We start from the raw sequence: 14038 nt of genomic DNA, 5'->3' as shown, positions 1-14038 counted from the left end.
AAATAACTTATTCCTATTTAAAGCTAAATACTTACCTGTAAAATAAATCCTAATATAGCTACAATATAAATTATAATTATATTATAGCTATTTTAGGATTAATATTTATTTTACAGGCAACTTTGTATTTATTTTAACCAGGTACAATAGCTATTAAATAGGTAAGAACTATTTAATAGTTACCTAGTTAAAATAATAACAAATTTACTTGTAAAATAAATCCTAACCTAAGATATAATTAAACCTAACACTACCCTATCAATAAAATAATTAAATAAACTACCTACAATTACCTACAATTAACCTAACACTACACTATCAATAAATTAATTAAACACAATTCCTACAAATAAATACAATTAAATAAACTAGCTAAAGTACAAAAAATAAAAAAGAACTAAGTTACAGAAAATAAAAAAATATTTACAAACATAAGAAAAATATTACAACAATTTTAAACTAATTACACCTACTCTAAGCCCCCTAATAAAATAACAAAGCCCCCCAAAATAAAAAATTCCCTACCCTATTCTAAATTAAAAAAGTTACAAGCTCTTTTACCTTACCAGCCCTGAACAGGGCCCTTTGCGGGGCATGCCCCAAGAATTTCAGCTCTTTTGCCTGTAAAAGAATAAATACAATACCCCCCCCCCAACATTACAACCCACCACCCACATACCCCTAATCTAACCCAAACCCCCCTTAAATAAACCTAACACTAAGCCCCTGAAGATCTTCCTACCTTGTCTTCACCATACCAGGTTCACCGATCCGTCCTGAAGAGCTCCTCCGATGTCCTGATCCAAGCCCAAGCGGGGGCTGAAGAGGTCCATGATCCGGTCAAAGTCTTCATCCAAGCGGGGCAGAAGAGGATCTTCCATCCGATTGAAGTCATCATCCAGGCGGCATCTTCTATGGTCTTCCATCCGGAGCGAAGCGGCAGGATCCTGAAGACCTCCAGCGCGGAACATCCATCCGGACCGACGACTGAACGACGAATGACTGTTCCTTTAAGGGACGTCATCCAAGATGGCGTCCCTCGAATTCCGATTGGCTGATAGGATTCTATCAGCCAATCGGAATTAAGGTAGGAATTTTCTGATTGGCTGATGGAATCAGCCAATCAGAATCTAGTTCAATCCGATTGGCCGATCCAATCAGCCAATCAGATTGAGCTCGCATTCTATTGGCTGATCGGAACAGCCAATAGAATGCGAGCTCAATCTGATTGGCTGATTGGATCAGCCAATCGGATTGAACTTGATTCTGATTGGCTGATTCCATCAGCCAATCAGAAAATTCCTACCTTAATTCCGATTGGCTGATAGAATCCTATCAGCCAATCGGAATTCGAGGGACGCCATCTTGGATGACGTCCCTTAAAGGAACAGTCATTCGTCGTTCAGTCGTCGGTCCGGATGGATGTTCCGCGCTGGAGGTCTTCAGGATCCTGCCGCTTCGCTCCGGATGGAAGACCATAGAAGATGCCGCCTGGATGATGACTTCAATCGGATGGAAGATCCTCTTCTGCCCCGCTTGGATGAAGACTTTGACCGGATCATGGACCTCTTCAGCCCCCGCTTGGGCTTGGATCAGGACATCGGAGGAGCTCTTCAGGACGGATCGGTGAACCTGGTATGGTGAAGACAAGGTAGGAAGATCTTCAGGGGCTTAGTGTTAGGTTTATTTAAGGGGGGTTTGGGTTAGATTAGGGGTATGTGGGTGGTGGGTTGTAATGTTGGGGGGGGGGGGTATTGTATTTATTCTTTTACAGGCAAAAGAGCTGAAATTCTTGGGGCATGCCCCGCAAAGGGCCCTGTTCAGGGCTGGTAAGGTAAAAGAGCTTGTAACTTTTTTAATTTAGAATAGGGTAGGGAATTTTTTATTTTGGGGGGCTTTGTTATTTTATTAGGGGGCTTAGAGTAGGTGTAATTAGTTTAAAATTGTTGTAATATTTTTCTTATGTTTGTAAATATTTTTTTATTTTCTGTAACTTAGTTCTTTTTTATTTTTTGTACTTTAGCTAGTTTATTTAATTGTATTTATTTGTAGGAATTGTGTTTAATTAATTTATTGATAGTGTAGTGTTAGGTTAATTGTAGGTAATTGTAGGTAGTTTATTTAATTATTTTATTGATAGGGTAGTGTTAGGTTTAATTATATCTTAGGTTAGGATTTATTTTACAGGTAAATTTGTTATTATTTTAACTAGGTAACTATTAAATAGTTCTTACCTATTTAATAGCTATTGTACCTGGTTAAAATAAATACAAAGTTGCCTGTAAAATAAATATTAATCTTAAAATAGCTATAATATAATTATAATTTATATTGTAGCTATATTAGGATTTATTTTACAGGTAAGTATTTAGCTTTAAATAGGAATAAGTTATTTAATAAGAGTTAATTTATTTCGTTAGATAAAAATTATATTTAACTTAGGGGGGTGTTAGTGTTAGGGTTAGACTTAGCTTTAGGGGTTAATACATTTATTAGAATAGCGGTGAGCTCCGGTCGGCAGATTAGGGGTTAATAATTGAAGTTAGGTGTCGGCGATGTTAGGGAGGGCAGATTAGGGGTTAATACTATTTATTATAGGGTTAGTGAGGCGGATTATGGGTTAATAACTTTATTATAGTAGCGCTCAGGTCCGCTCGGCAGATTAGGGGTTAATAACTGTAGGCAGGTGTCGGCGACGTTGAGGGGGGCAGATTAGGGGTTAATAAATATAATATAGGGGTCGGCGATGTTAGGGGAAGCAGATTAGGGGTACATAGGGATAACGTAGGTGGCGGCGATTTGCGGTCGGAAGATTAGGGGTTAATTATTTTAAGTAGCTGGCGGCGACGTTGTGGGGGGCAAGTTAGGGGTTAATAAATATAATATAGGGGTTGGCGGGGTTAGGGGCAGCAGATTAGGGGTACATAAGTATAACGTAGGTGGCGGTCGGCAGATTAGGGGTTAAAAATTTTAATCGAGTGGCGGCGATGTGGGGGGACCTCGGTTTAGGGGTACATAGGTAGTTTATGGGTGTTAGTGTACTTTAGGGTACAGTAGTTAAGAGCTTTATGAACCGGCGTTAGCCAGAAAGCTCTTAACTCCTGCTTTTTTCAGGCGGCTGGAATTTTGTCGTTAGAGCTCTAACGCTCACTTCAGAAACGACTCTAAATACCGGCGTTAGAAAGATCCCATTGAAAAGATAGGATACGCAATTGACGTAAGGGGATCTGCGGTATGGAAAAGTTGCGGCTGAAAAGTGAGCGTTAGACCCTTTAATCACTGACTCCAAATACCGGCGGTAGCCTAAAACCAGCGTTAGGAGCCTCTAACGCTGGTTTTGACGGCTACCGCCGAACTCCAAATCTAGGCCTAAGAATTTATTTCAGCTTAGATAAATGGGCATAGGAGTTGATTGTTTGCACAAATAATATATACAATTTCTGATGTTTTAAATTGGAATTATATACGATAAATTGTGGCTAAATAGCTGATTGTACTGTCTGGAGATTAGTGGCTCAGATACTGGTCTCATTGAGGTATTTTAAATGCAACTCTGATTAGGGGAGACTATTGTGAATAAGGCAACTTTTGTGATCTTTGCATAGCATATTTTAATAATTCAAACGTGTATAATTTTGATTCATATCTGGTCTCCTACAAATATATTTCAATGTGTCTATAAATATTAACTAATAAAAAGAATTTAAGAATTTACATTAATTTTATTGTCTTGGTATATGCATTTTATTGGGGGTTTATTTTAAAGAATAATTATTAAATTTATTGTATTATAGCCCAGCCATATACTGACATTCCTATGCAAAAATTTTGTATTGATATATATATGTATTTATATGTGTGTATATATGTATGTACAAACATACAGTCATGGCCAAAAATATTGGCACCCCTGCATTTCTGTCAGCAAGGCACTACTTTGCCCAGAAAATTATTGCAATTACAAATGTTTAGGCATTCTCATGTTTATTTCTTTTGTTTGTATTGGCATGACACAAAAAAGTGGAGAGAAAAAAAAGACAAATCTGACACATTCCATACAAAACTCCAAAAATAGACTGGAGAAAATTATTGGCACCTTCTCAAAATTGTAAGAAATAATTGTATTCCCAGTTTGGGATGCTCCTGTAATTTGTAATTAAACTCATCTGTATCAATTAACAGGTGCTGACAATATAGAAATCACACCAGCAACCAGTTAAAATGGTGAAAAATGGAATCAACCTTTCTGTTATGTGTCTCTGTGTGCCACACTGAGCTTGGAGAAGAGAAAGAACAGCAAAGAATTGTCTGAGAATTTGAGAACAAAAATTGTGGGAAATTTTGGATAATCTTAAGATTACAAGTCCATCTCTAGAGATCTTAATGTTCCTGTGTCCACTGTTCGCAACATTGTCAAGAAGTTTACAGCCCATGGCACTGTAGCTAATCTGCCTGGATGTGGACGAAAGAGAAAAATGGATCAAAGATTGCAACAAAGTATTGTTCGATTGGTGTATAAAGAACCTTGATCAACTTCCAGACAAATTTAAACTGACCTTCAGGCACAGGGTACAAATGTGTCAGCTCGCACTATATGTCGCCATTTGAATGAAAAGGGACGCTATGGTAGGAGACCCAGGAGGACCCCTCTGCTGACACAGAAACATAAAAAAGCTAGATTGGACTTTGCCAAAACTTACCTGAAAAAGCCAAAATCCTTTTGGGAGAATGTGCTGTATAGAATGTAAAGCCCATCATTTGTCAGGGTGCCAGGAATCAGACTTAGACAAGAAGTGCAAAAATAATCACACCTTTATTAATAGGAAAAAATAATAAAAAGTCCACAAGTCAAATAACAAGCCAAGAATTAAAACCAAAGCTGGTAGTCAGACGAGCCGAGTCAGGAGCCAAAGCAAATAGTCAGATGACCCGAGTCAGGAGCCAAAGCAAGTAGTCAGACAAGCCGGAATCAGGAACAAGAAGACCAGCAGAGTCAGGAACAAGCCAGGGATCAGGAACCAGGAGGGATGTCAGACAGCCAGGTAATACACAGGAGCTCTCACAAACATGTCTGGGACAACGCAAGGGCAAAGCATACTTAACAGAGGTCCATTAAATAATAAGTGATGACATCACAATTCTGAGGCTGCATCCTGTCTCACACGAATGATGTACACCAGTCTGGCCATAAAAGGAAGTGCAGGAAATGAGCAGCATCACACAGTATGCACCAGAGTCAGCAAGAGAGGTGAGTAAAATGGCTGCCAGCAGCACATGGCAAACAAAGCAGGAAAAACCCTGACAGTACCCTCCCCTCAACGACCCCTCCCCCGCAGGAGGACAAAAGGCTTATTGGGGAAACGTGCATGGAAGGCAAGGAGGAGGGTGGGAGCATGAACATCATGCATCAGAGGGAACCCATGAACGCTCCTCTGGACCATAGCCCCTCCAGTGAACCAAATACTGTACGCGGCCCCAGGACATACGAGAGGCAATAATGCTGCTGACCTCATACTCGTCATGGTTGTCAACAAAGATAGGACGGGGATGAGGCAACACAGTGGTAAACTGATTACAAACGGGAGACATGAAAAACATTGGAGATGCGCATTGCAGGAGGAAGGTCAAGAGCGTAGGGAACAGGATTGACCCGTCTGCATATTTGAAAAGGACCAACATAACAGGGAGCCAGTTTATTGGAAAGCACACGAAGGTTCAAGTTGCGGGAGGACAGCCAAACTCTCTCACCAACCTGGTAGGAAGGCGCGGACAGACGCCTACGATCAGCCTGGAACTTTTGGCGCTGCAAAGAACGATGAAGGCAATCCTGAATCTGCACCCACGTGGAACGGAGTTGCTGGAGATGCTCCTCCAAAGCCGGAATACCTTGAGACATGAATGAATCAGGCAACAAGGATGGTTGAAACCCATAATTCGCCATGAACAGGGATAACTTGGAGGAAGCATTAATAGCACTATTACGAGCAAACTCTGCCCAAGGTAACAGTTCAGACTGATTATTGTGGTGATCTGAGACATAGCGACAGAGGAACTGTTCCAGAGCTTGATTAGAGCGTTCCGCAGCCCCATTGGATTGAGGGTAAATACACACAGAGACAAGCACACTCACAGGAACGAACAACTGGCTCAATACTATTGTTAGCCTGTTCTATGGCGATTTACCACCTGGGTGCAGCTTCTTTTAGCCCAGTAATGCTTTCACAGAGAAGAACTTTCCTGTAGTATATCAGTCTGATCCCACCTATTACGGTCAGTCCAGCACCGAAATACCAGGCAATTCCTTTCTGAACAAGGAACACAGCAACCCCAGACGATCGTTTCGGCCTTCATTGGGCCTCGTCAGTGAGGTGTAGCCATATTCCTCTAAGCACACTGAGCAAGGAGTCCACGTCTGGTTTCCCCCTTTTTTCCCATAGGGAGAGTAAATACACACAGAGAGAAGCACACTCACAGGAACGAACAACTGGCTCAATACTATTGTTAGCCTGTTCTATGGCGATTTACCACCTGGGTGCAGCTTCTTTTAGCCCAGTAATGCTTTCACAGAGAACTTTCCTGTAGTATATCAGTCTGATTTCGCCTATTACGGTCAGTCCAGCACCGAAATACCAGGCAATTCCTTTCTGAACAAGGAACACAGCAACCCCAGACGATCGTTTCGGCCTTCATTGGGCCTCGTCAGTGAGGTGTAGCCATATTCCTCTAAGCACACTGAGCAAGGAGTCCACGTCTGGTTTCCCCCTTTTTTCCCATAGGGAGAGTAAATACACACAGAGAGAAGCACACTCACAGGAACGAACAACTGGCTCAATACTATTGTTAGCCTGTTCTATGGTGATTTACCACCTGGGTGCAGCTTCTTTTAGCCCAGTAATGCTTTCACAGAGAAGAACTTTCCTGTAGTATATCAGTCTGATCCCGCCTATTACGGTCAGTCCAGCACCGAAATACCAGGCAATTCCTTTCTGAACAAGGAACACAGCAACCCCAGGCGATCGTTTCGGCCTTCATTGGGCCTCGTCAGTGAGGTGTAGCCATATTCCTCTAAGCACACTGAGCAAGGAGTCCACGTCTGGTTTCCCCCTTTTTTTTTCCCATAGGGAGAGTAAATACACACAGAGAGAAGCACACTCACAGGAACGAACAACTGGCTCAATACTATTGTTAGCCTGTTCTATGGCGATTTACCACCTGGGTGCAGCTTCTTTTAGCCCAGTAATGCTTTCACAGAGAAGAACTTTCCTGTAGTATATCAGTCTGATCCCGCCTATTACGGTCAGTCCAGCACCGAAATACCAGGCAATTCCTTTCTGAACAAGGAACACAGCAACCCCAGACGATCGTTTCGGCCTTCATTGGGCCTCGTCAGTGAGGTGTAGCCATATTCCTCTAAGCCCACTGAGCAAGGAGTCCACGTCTGGTTTCCCCCTTTTTTCCCATAGGGAGAGTAAATACACACAGAGAGAAGCACACTCACAGGAACGAACAACTGTCTCAATACTATTGTTAGCCTGTTCTATGGTGATTTACCACCTGGGTGCAGCTTCTTTTAGCCCAGTAATGCTTTCACAGAGAAGAACTTTCCTGTAGTATATCAGTCTGATCCCGCCTATTACGGTCAGTCCAGCACCGAAATACCAGGCAATTCCTTTCTGAACAAGGAACACAGCAACCCCAGACGATCGTTTCGGCCTTCATTGGGCCTCGTCAGTGAGGTGTAGCCATATTCCTCTAAGCACACTGAGCAAGGAGTCCACGTCTGGTTTCCCCCTTTTTTTTTCCCATAGGGAGAGTAAATACACACAGAGAGAAGCACACTCACAGGAACGAACAACTGGCTCAATACTATTGTTAGCCTGTTCTATGGCGATTTACCACCTGGGTGCAGCTTCTTTTAGCCCAGTAATGCTTTCACAGAGAAGAACTTTCCTGTAGTATATCAGTCTGATCCCGCCTATTACGGCCAGTCCAGCACCGAAATACCAGGCAATTCCTTTCTGAACAAGGAACACAGCAACCCCAGACGATCGTTTCGGCCTTCATTGGGCCTCGTCAGTGAGGTGTAGCCATATTCCTCTAAGCACACTGAGCAAGGAGTCCACGTCTGGTTTCCCCCTTTTTTTCTCCATAGGGAGAGTAAATACACACAGAGAGAAGCACACTCACAGGAACGAACAACTGGCTCAATACTATTGTTAGCCTGTTCTATGGCGATTTACCACCTGGGTGCAGCTTCTTTTAGCCCAGTAATGCTTTCACAGAGAAGAACTTTCCTGTAGTATATCAGTCTGATCCCGCCTATTACGGTCAGTCCAGCACCGAAATACCAGGCAATTCCTTTCTGAACAAGGAACACAGCAACCCCAGACGATCGTTTCGGCCTTCATTGGGCCTCGTCAGTGAGGTGTAGCCATATTCCTCTAAGCACACTGAGCAAGGAGTCCACGTCTGGTTTCCCCCTTTTTTCCCATAGGGAGAGTAAATACACACAGAGAGAAGCACACTCACAGGAACGAACAACTGGCTCAATACTATTGTTAGCCTGTTCTATGGCGATTTACCACCTGGGTGCAGCTTCTTTTAGCCCAGTAATGCTTTCACAGAGAAGAACTTTCCTGTAGTATATCAGTCTGATCCCGCCTATTACGGTCAGTCCAGCACCGAAATACCAGGCAATTCCTTTCTGAACAAGGAACACAGCAACCCCAGACGATCGTTTCGGCCTTCATTGGGCCTCGTCAGTGAGGTGTAGCCATATTCCTCTAAGCACACTGAGCAAGGAGTCCACGTCTGGTTTCCCCCTTTTTTTCTCCATAGGGAGAGTAAATACACACAGAGAGAAGCACACTCACAGGAACGAACAACTGGCTCAATACTATTGTTAGCCTGTTCTATGGCGATTTACCACCTGGGTGCAGCTTCTTTTAGCCCAGTAATGCTTTCACAGAGAAGAACTTTCCTGTAGTATATCAGTCTGATCCCGCCTATTACGGTCAGTCCAGCACCGAAATACCAGGCAATTCCTTTCTGAACAAGGAACACAGCAACCCCAGACGATCGTTTCGGCCTTCATTGGGCCTCGTCAGTGAGGTGTAGCCATATTCCTCTAAGCACACTGAGCAAGGAGTCCACGTCTGGTTTCCCCCTTTTTTCCCATAGGGAGAGTAAATACACACAGAGAGAAGCACACTCACAGGAACGAACAACTGGCTCAATACTATTGTTAGCCTGTTCTATGGCGATTTACCACCTGGGTGCAGCTTCTTTTAGCCCAGTAATGCTTTCACAGAGAAGAACTTTCCTGTAGTATATCAGTCTGATCCCGCCTGTTACGGTCAGTCCAGCACCGAAATACCAGGCAATTCCTTTCTGAACAAGGAACACAGCAACCCCAGACGATCGTTTCGGCCTTCATTGGGCCTCGTCAGTGAGGTGTAGCCATATTCCTCTAAGCACACTGAGCATTGGATTGAGGGTGATATGCCGAGGAGAAGGAAAGCTGAATACCCATTTGAGCACAAAAGGAACGCCAAAATCTGGAGACAAACTGGCTACCCCGGTCCGATACTATCTCTTTGAATAACCCATGTAAACAGAAGACCTCCCGGGCAAAAATTGAAGCAAGCTCCTTAACGGTAGGCAACTTCTTCAAGGGAATGCAATGTGACATTTTAGAAAAACGGTCAACCACCATATAGGATAACAGTATTGCCATTGGAAACAGGAAGCTTGACAATGAAGTCCATGGAAAGATATGTCCAAAGACTCTCACCATTAGCAATAGGTTGAAGAAGACCCACAGGAAGACGTTGAGGAGTCTTATTCTGTGCACAAACTGAGCAGAAGGCAACATACGCAGCAACATCAGAACGAAGAGCTGGCCACCAGAATTGTTGAGTGACAGACCAAATCATTTGGTTCTTGCCTGGGTGACCTGCGGATTTAGGATAGTGGTAAGTGTGCAAAAGTTTAGTTCGAAGATTCTCAGGAACAAAACACTTACCACTAGGTTTCTCAGGAGGTGCATTGGTTTGTGCAGCCAGGATCTCCTCCCCCAAGGGAGAAGTCAAATTAGTACGTATGGTAGCCAAAATATGGTCAGGAGGTATAACTGGAGTAGGTACAGATTCCTCCTTGGACAGAGGCGAAAATTGTCGAGAGAGGGCATCAGCCCTAACATTCTTACTACCAGGCAGGTAGGAGACCACATAATTAAACCAAAACAAAAATAGCGCCCATCTGGCCTGTCGAGGCGACAAACGTTTTGCTTCAGATAGATAAGTTAAATTCTTGTGGTCAGTAAGAATGAGCACTGGCACGCTAGTACCCTCGAGAAGATGCCTCCATTCCTTGAGTGCCAAAATTATGGCCAGTAATTCCCTGTCGCCAATTTCATAATTGCACTCAGCTGGAGACAATTTCTTAGAGAAGAAACCACATGGATGCAAGGAACCGTCAGGTGTAGGACGTTGAGACAAGAGGGTACCTACTCCAGTCTCAGACGCATCGACCTCAAGAACGAAAGGCAGGACAGGGTTAGGATGAGCCAGAACTGGAGCGGCAGCAAAGGCAGTCTTAAGACTACCAAAGGCCTTAATGGCAGTAGGTGACCAATGGAGTGGATCATTCTCTATACGGGTTATGTCTGTGATAGGTTTGACCAGGGAAGAAAAGTTTTTAATAAACTTTCTATAGTAATTGGCGAACCCCAAAAAACGTTGAATAGACCGAAGACCAAATGGGCGAGGCCACTGCAGAACTGCAGATAACTTGTCAGGATCCATGGAGAACCCTGCAATGGAGATAACATAACCTAGGAAGGTTACTTGAGTCTGATGGAACTCATTTCTCAAGTTTACAAAACAGGCCGTTCTCACGTAGTCTCTGAAGAACCCGTGTAACATCAGAACGATGAGCCTCAAGTGTGGGTGAGTGTATGAGGATGTCGTCTAAGTACACCACAACACACTGTTGCAACATATCTCGTAGGACATCATTAATAAATTCCTGGAAAACAGCAGGAGCATTACATAGGCCAAAGGGCATTACAAGATACTCATAATGCCCGCTCCTGGTGTTAAATGCTGTTTTACATTTGTGGCCCTCCTTGATCCTAACAAGTTTAGTAAAGACCGTAGCTCCCTTGAGGCGGTCAAAGAGTTCCGTAATGAGCGGAATAGGGTAAGCATTCATAATGGTAAGACGATTAAGACCCCTATAATCGATGCATGGTCTTAACTCGCCACCCTTTTTCTTCACAAAGAAGAAGCCAGCCCCTGCAGGAGAGCAGGATTTGTGGATGATTCCCAACGACAGAGCATCAGCAACATACTCCTCCATAGCACAATTCTCCACAACAGACAGAGGGTAAACCCGGCCCTGGGGAGGAATGGCTCCGGGTTGCACAATCGAGTGGTGAGGAGGCAACGTACTGGCACGCACCTTGTCAAAAACGTCTAGGAACTCTCGGTACTCCTCTGGCAATTGAGATACCGAAGACGTGCACAAGACTTTAACTGGTTTCCGAAGACAAGTGGAAATACATTGCGGAGACCACGACAAAATTTCGGACCTGCACCAGTCGAGACTGGGATTGTGCTTTTAGAGCCAGGGATAACCCAGAATAACCGGAAAATGTGGAGAGTTTATCACCTGGGACTGGGGGGTTTCAAAATGGAGAGCCCCAACAGCCATGGATAACGGAGCAGTTTTGTGAGTAATGAGTGCGGGCTGAAGGGGCCTGCCAATGGCCTCAATAGCAAGCGGAACGAACCGAGGCAAAACAGGAATGGGGTGCTTTGATACAAAAGCACTGTCAATGAAATAGCCCACAGCACCGGAGTCAAAAAGAGCATGGGTGACTATGGAGGAGTCTACCCAGGAAAGGACAATCGTGACCAAAGGTTTTTCCTTTAGTGGTTCCGGGGACGAGGATAAACCACCCAAGGTCTGCCCCCGACAGGACCTTAGGTGTGAGCGTTTCCCGGCCGTGTAGGACAAGACTTCAAAAGGTGGCCCTCTAACGCACAATAGAGGCATAGCCCCTCCCTCCTCCTAAAGGTCCTCTCCGCCACAGAGAGACACGTGAATCCCAACTGCATCAGCTCAGCAGTACCTGGTGACTCTGGACCAGGAGGCATGGGAAGAGAGGGAGGCATGGGTGGGAACGAACACGTAGAAGACAACGGAACAGGAGGCTTCCGCTAGCGCTCCTTGAAAGAGGTCCTCTCACTTAGTCTGATGTAAATTAGGATCAAAAAAGACACCAATGCCTCGAGATCTTCTGGTAAATATCTGGCAGCAACTTCGTCTTTAATCGCATCAGAGAGCCCATGAAAGAAAGCGGAAATAAGGGCTTTATTGTTCCAACCTACCTCTGCGGCAAGCGTACGGAACTCAATAGCATACTGAGCAACAGATCTTGTACCTTGCTGAATGGACATGAGTCGTTTAGCAGCAGAGGAGCGAGCCGGAACATCAAATACTCTTCAAAAGGAGGCCACAAATTCAGGGCAATTTGAAATCACAGGTTTATTAGTCTCCCACAAGGGATTAGCCCAGGCAAGAGCTGTGTCAGAGAGTAACGAGATGAGAAATCCCACCTTAGCTCTGTCAGAGGGAAACACCTGAGGTAACATCTCAAAGTAAATGCTCACCTGGTTCAAAAACCCTCTGCAATGATTAGGATCACCTCCATATTGCTGAGGTAGAGGTGCAGAACCGGACATGCTCCTGGTAGGACTAGGTGCAGCAGTGGAAACAGGAGCAGCCATAACTTGCGGGACACTTTGATCCAAATGTGCAGTGCGAGTCAGCAGGGTTTGCAGGGCTGGTGCAAATTGATCCAAGCGGTGATCCTGTTCATCCATCCTGGAAATTATGGCAGGTAAAGGTGGATTATTAGCACCATCAGGATTCATGGCCCTTTGCGTAATGTCAGGGTGCCAGGAATCAGACTGAGACAAGAAGTGCAAAAATAATCACACCTTTATTAATAGCAAAAAATAATAAAAAGTCCACAAGTCAAATAACAAGCCAGGAATCACAACCAGAGCTGGTAGTCAGACGAGCTGAGTGAGGCGCCAAAGCGAATAGTCAGACGAGCCGAGTCAGGACCCAAAGCGAGTATAAGGATAAACAACAGATAGTCCCGAAAGTATGTATAAAAAGTTTTCCGCTTTATTCATAATTCATTGAAACAGCATACAATTATAGTAAAAAATGAAAGAATCGGTCTAACGCATTTCGACTAACTTGTTTGCCGTATTCATAGACCCAAAGTGAGTAGTCAGACGAGCTGGAATCAGGAACATGGAGAACAGCAGAGTCAGGAACAAGCCAGGGATCAGGAACCAGGAGGGATGTCAGACAGCCAGGTAATACACAGGAGCTCTAACAAACAGGTCTGAGACAACGCAAGGGCAAAGCATACTGAACAGAGGCCCTTTAAATAATAAGTGATGACATCCCAATTCTGAGACGGCATCCTGTCTCACATGGATGATGTACACCAGTCTGGCCATAAAAGGAAGTGCAGGAAATGAGCAGCATCACACAGTATGCCCCAGAGTCAGCAAGAGAGGTGAGTAAAATGGCTGCCAGCACCACATGGCAAACAAAGCAGGGAAAAAACCCTGACATAATTCTATTGTTTTGTCAGTATATTTATGAAAATCTTAGTAGTGCTCTCCAAATAATATATCAGCTTATGGCAGGGTTATAACACAATACAAATAATAATTTTCCTTAAAAATAGAAACCCTTAATCAACATGCATCTACTAGAAACCATACAATTAATATAAATATCTGAATTCTTTTATTTAGTTAATATCCATGAACATTTTTGAAATATATTTGCAATATTAGAATATGACACAAAATTTATATGCGTTAAAACCAACTCGTAAGATATGCTATCCTTCTTATAAAACCCAGAAAAATATACCTTCACAATTCAGCCTTATTTACAAATAGCCTTTTATTTAGTTAACACAATGGGACTAAAACCTCAACAT

The sequence above is a fragment of the Bombina bombina genome, chromosome 1 (genome assembly GCF_027579735.1).
Source record: "Bombina bombina isolate aBomBom1 chromosome 1, aBomBom1.pri, whole genome shotgun sequence".
NCBI lineage: Eukaryota > Metazoa > Chordata > Amphibia > Anura > Bombinatoridae > Bombina > Bombina bombina.
Note: the sequence above shows the minus strand (reverse complement) of the source record.